This window comes from Mastomys coucha, unplaced genomic scaffold (genome assembly GCF_008632895.1).
Source record: "Mastomys coucha isolate ucsf_1 unplaced genomic scaffold, UCSF_Mcou_1 pScaffold22, whole genome shotgun sequence".
Classification (NCBI taxonomy): Eukaryota; Metazoa; Chordata; class Mammalia; order Rodentia; family Muridae; genus Mastomys; species Mastomys coucha.
In genome coordinates this window covers 42,411,005-42,417,019 of record NW_022196905.1, presented here as the reverse complement: position 1 = coordinate 42,417,019, position 6,015 = coordinate 42,411,005, and the positions used below count along the sequence as shown (strand labels likewise).

General features: G+C 35.7%; 1 protein-coding gene across 7 annotated transcripts in view; it reads left to right on the top strand.

Moving 5' to 3' along the window:
• Kcnip4 (potassium voltage-gated channel interacting protein 4) overlaps positions 1-6,015 on the top strand; it is a 1,067,715-nt gene that overhangs the window by 903,864 nt on the left and 157,836 nt on the right. The gene's annotated exons all lie outside the window — the stretch shown is intronic.

Below are 6,015 nucleotides of genomic sequence, written 5' to 3'. Positions count from 1 at the left end.
AGGTTCTCTCCTCCCATTGATGACCGGCTTGGCCATCCTCTGCTATATGCATGCTGCTGGAGCCATGACAGTACCCAACTAATATCCATTACTTTCATATCAACTTTAAGTGGAGAAAAGAGAAATCAGACTGTTATCATGGCAAGTATTTTAAAAGTATTTATTTGTGTAATTTCACAATAATCTTGTAAGGTAGCATTGTTATTCTCTTTTCAATAAGCCATAACATTATGCTCAGAGTCTTAAGAAGTAGTTAGTTTACATATGAAATGAGTATTCTATGTCTTGCTAATTGCTAAATTGCTAATTTAAGAAATCACATTTTCTAGAAGAAAGGACATAGGTTTATCCACTGTAGCAGGACTCTAGACATTGATGAGAGCTCAAATCAGAGCTGTAAATATTGGAAAATGTCTATAAAGAGAGAAAAGAGAGCAAAGAGAGTAATGGCCAGTATTATACATATATTTCAAACCCAGTGCTCAAGGGTTTGATTCTTAACTGACAGTGGGGTTAGAGGTGCTCCTCGGTGAGCCCAGAGCCACAGGAAGGGTAGCTAGTGAAAGAGTGCAGCTATAAATTCACGTAAGAGTTAAATGTGTGGGTGGTGTCTTGTGGTCTCTGTGACTGAGGACAGTGTGGATGAGAAACGTGGCTGGAGGTGTCTACTATAAACTGGAGTGACTGAAACTAGTAGTCCCAGTTCCTCAGTAAACTGAAGGTGAGTCACCAACACAGAACTTTGGGGAAGATTGATAACAGTTGATTAATGGACACTTTGAAGTACAAACAACAGGGAACACTGGCCAGGATGCTTTAGGGTCTGACTAATCTTTGAGTCAATCAGCACCAAAGTAGATAAACTTCTCTTCTCTTCTCTTTGTTCTTCTCTTTATTTTGCCCTATTCCTAAAAGGAGCAGTAAACTTATACTGAACAATGAATACACATACACACACACACACACACACACACACACACACACACACTCACACACACTGCTTTTATATGAGACAAGCCTTGGGACTTTCAACACTAGCATATCCAAAACTGCATTTAGTATTCACAGTGACATTTGCATGAACTTTTTATCTTTCAAGGGTAAAAATGTGTATTTATGAGAAAACCTATTCATTCTTGGCGGTTGTTTTTTTTGTTCTTACTTAAAATTGAAATCTACCAAACAACTTGCAGTTACCTTATTTAGCTTCGGAAACCTCAAAAGGGGAAAAAGAGAAATACTTCTCTTTAAAAATTATCATGAAAATATGCATGGAGGAAAGATTAAATTTAAAAGTTGACTTTATTGGGATGCATAACAATTATGTCCTAACTAGTTATCTCAGAGGAAAGATGGACAGATTACACATAGATTAGAACCAAAGAGTCTTGTCTGTGAGAGTCTGGTGACACCATCCAAGATAAGAACTCACATTAACCTAATTAGATCTGTGAGAAAACTTACAGAAGCCAACACAGAGATTGATGTTTGCCCTTGTGTGATAAAAATTAATCCTAAATAATGAAAAGCAATCACTAATATTAAAATACAATAAAACCAGTTAGACAGTGTTCAGATTCTCTTCATCATTCAGATGTTTATTTTGCCTTTTTCACTGTAACGAATTGTCTTGTCTGCAGGCATGTGGTTATGAACTGATCCAAAAACTGTGACTCTACATCTTTTACAGGTGTTCCAATCTCAGTCAGTCCATGTCCCCAAGGGGGCTTCCTCACTCCTCTTTCCTGGAGCAGAAGTACAGGGAGTGGAGGAGACACTGTAAAAGTGATGTGTTTTTCATTCAGCGAAGGCTCACTGTGCTCTTCTGCCTGCCTGAAATCAGGGAGAAGACAGCACTGAGGTCCCAGAGTAGCCCCTGGGCAGACTTAGATGGCTGACTATTATTCCTTTGTGACCTGCACTCTGCCTTTAATAACTAAGGTTTTATTACCAGCCATTTTTCAGGTAGCAGCCTTGAGCTACATTTTCTTTTTCTTTTCTTTTTTCTTTAGAGTTGGATGGGAAGGGGGGGTGAGGAGCAGAAAATCTCTGCCTACTAAAAGCTCATAGACTAGCTAAGGGTACAGACATATACAAACAACAATGAAGAAAGGACTGTGGCAGATCAGATGAGGTAGACATGTTACCACCCAATGTGAACATGTAGAAACTTCACAGGGTACATTAGTATATGCAGGATAGCTTTTGCAGACCTGCTAGGTCAAAGTAAGTATACAGTATACATTTGGGAAAGGAGTGAATGTCTTTATTGTTTTATACATAAATTCACATCAATATGGCTTTATAAGTGATTAAGTCTTTAAGATAAGATTTTTTAGTTTCTTTTAAAAACTAGAACAGGCAATGTGGACTGGTATTGATTGAGATTTTAAATCGTAACAAAAGAACTAAGTAATCTACCATAAGTAGGGTTTCTCATGAAGATATACTTTAAGCTGGAAAGCTAAAGGACTCATGTAAATATCGCATGGCATGTAAATGATGTCAGTAGCTGGTTCAAGGATGATCCAGGAAGAGTTTTAGTTAATTAAATGATCAGAGTAATCTGCTATCAGCTATATATGCAAACAATAGTGAAGAAATGAGTTTGGGAGATCAGAAAAGGCATGTTACCACCCAAGTGTGAACATGCAGAAACTTCCCAGGAGACCATAGTAATTTCTGTGAGTGTGTAAGATAGTCACACCTGAGTCAAAGGGTTGAGGCTCTACCAATCCTGCTAGGTTGTAAAAACAATGTTATTTTGGCTAACACCTTTCATTCAAATGCCACTTTGTATTCTGACCAAAAGCACTAAGATGCAAATGTCCTTGCCATTACCATTACAAATCTGGGAAAGAGGGACCATAATTCCCAGTTAGCTTAATTTCTAGAATGATAGCCTTATGAAATATATGTTATCAACCATAATTTCTAGGCATGAGAATTTCATCTAAGGATCTCACAGAGAAGAAACTTAAACTCCTATGTTGATTTTTAAAAATTATTTATGATGTAGAAATCATAATTTCTTCCTTATTAACATAATAATATGAATTAAGTTTATGGCCATAAAACTTACAATGCATACTTTTGATGCTTTTCGCATATGGTTGCCTTTGTCAGATTTTCTGTCTCCGGGACAAAATACCTAACTAATTTAAATAGTTTGAGGGGAGGTTTGCGGCATGTCTCCAGTCCCCAGTCCAGGGCTCCATTAATTCTGGGTCTATCAGAAGGCAGAGAATCACAGCTCAAGGGTCTACACTCTTGTCTGTAGACAGAAATGAAAAAGAAGGGAATGGGGACCAGTTATAGGATTCAAAGATATATCTTCATTTACCTATTTCCTTTGGCTTGGACTCATTGCTAAGATTTTCACTGTGTCCCATAGTGCCACTAAAAGCTGTGAACCATTGTTTTCAACATAGGAGACTATAGGGGATATTTCATATCCAAATCATGAGAGTGAGGTGGGGGTGATTGCAGTTCCAACAGAATTGAAAGGAGCAGTTACCTAAGGGTGACTGCTTTGTAGAATGTTGAGGCAGATGTGTCAGAAGAAGAATCTCCATGTTCCAGTGGGAGACTTGTGACTAAACAAATATTTATAATACAGAGTTATATTGTCTCAAATATTGTAGATTTACTGAAGAATGTTGTGCAAACAGGTAATCTGATAATGTTATTATCCTGAATAATCCATTTTAATGGTACTACAAGATTATCATGGATAACAGGAACAAAATTGAAGCCAATGCCAAGTCAGTAAAATGAAGAATTAAGGTAGTTGTTTAGGTTTGTAAGCAGTAGAATTAGGTCTTTCCAAGTCTGGAATTTTGTTCAAATACAGAGACAGATTACAACCAATGGTTTTAAATGATTCCCAAGTACCTAGCTGAATAAGAGGGTAAGTTCAGCTTTATCACATCTCAGGAAATATTTTTGGAAAAACATTCTTGAGTGATTCAGTATCTGAACTTCATAGGGTAGCATGAATAGTTAAAATTAAGACCAAAAGAAATTAGAACTTAAGAACAGATTGGGAAAGAGTAACCAACGGTTTGTCAGAAGCCAACAGATAGAAAAAATTCAAGAAGGGTTTAGAGGGCAGGGGAGAGGGTTCAAAGACTAATTGCTGCAGAAGTATAAGCCTTACTTCATTTCCCAGCACCCACATTAAAATGCTGGCTGTGGCCACATGTCACTGTAATATCAGCACGTTAGGGAGAAGAGACAAGAAGTTTCTGGGGAGTCGTGGGCACCAGAGTAGTTTCTAGTACGATGTGAGACCCAGGCTCACAGGAATAAAATAAAGAGTAACAAGGACTCATGGGAATAAAGTGAAGATTAACACTCAGCATCCTTCTATGGCCTGCACGTAAGTGTTCACTCACGTATTCACGTGTGTGCATATACTATAGACTCATGTGCACGCATGCGCGCATGTGCGCACACACACACACACACACACACACACACACACACACACACACAAAGAAAAAGGATATTTGATGAAAGGTCTATGACATATGATCTACTAAACTGAAAAGGGAAAAAGAAAGTCTCAAAACACAGAGATATTCAGGAATAAAGAGGCCATCAAATCTACATGACTACATGTTAGAGAACATACTGGTTTGGGTTGAGTTGATCATGTCTTTTATTTTATTAACACTACATATCACATCCATTGATTTCTATGTGATTAGGCAGCCTGACATGCGACCTCCATTCTGTATTTCTTATTGGCATACCATAGCTTTTTATTCCTTCCAATCTTGTAAAATTATATTTTTCTAGGAATTTACCCAATTATTCTAGGTCATTCAAATTATCGATATATGATTCCTTCTGACTGTCCCTAATGATACTTTTTGAGGTACCTATTGTGATTTTCCATTTTCATTTCTAATTTTATATCTCATGTGTTTTCTTCCCTGACTATTTTTCTCCTTCCTCTCCATTTCCCTTCCTGTCCCTGTAGAGACAGAAATTTTATTTTATTTTTCAAAGAAAACAGTTCTTGGTTGTATTGATTTTTTTACTTTAGTTTTTTATATTTTATTTGATCTATTTTTGTTCCAATTTTTTTTAACTTTAGATTCAGTTATGTCATAAAGTATCATGGTAGACTAGTCAAAATTTTTTAAATGCTAGATTTATTGCTTAAACTGACTTCTTCAAAGTACTTCTCTGTATCCCATGTTTTTTTAATACATTGTCTTCATAGCTCCTCACCTCAAGATATTTATAAAATGTCCCCTTAGATTTCATCCTTACTATTGATTGTTCAAGAAAATATTCTATACTTTCTCAGTGTTTGAGACTTCTCAGAGATAGCTCCCATTACTATTTTCTCATTTCTCACTCTTGTAGTATCACTGTTGATAAGAAGAATAAAATCTGAAGACAGCACAGGCACCCACACAAATGCAAGGCCTTTGTGTCAATGTTTCTTTCTATTATTCCTCCTTAAAAGTGAGTAAATTATTTCCATGGAAGCAAATAAATGTTTTTAATTATTAACAAGCTCAAATAATAGATACTTGAGAATAACATTGCCTAGACAAGTGATAGTTTAAAAATATATCCTGTTTTGTTATTTTCCATATTAAACTATACTTGAAAATATAAATAAACCTAGCACTTTTATTCTGCTATAATTATCAGCTATATATAACTTCAAGGGTGTTAGAAAGTTGTAAATAAATCCCACACACATTTTAATTTAAACTGTTATAAGGACTGAAAACAAGTATCTAGAATTCAGGCTTAACTCCTCCTCCACATGCTACAGTATGTTGCATGAAATGAAGTGTGTTTGCTCACACTCAAATAACAAACAAACAAACAAACAAAACAAAACAAAACAAAATTTTGCTCCATAATACGAGCAAATTTCAATTACTAAAATAATTTTTTTAATTTTCCTTTAAGACAATTATTTCAAAGAACTCTAAAGATGAAACATTATTGAGTCAAATTATTTAAGGGATATATATATATATATAT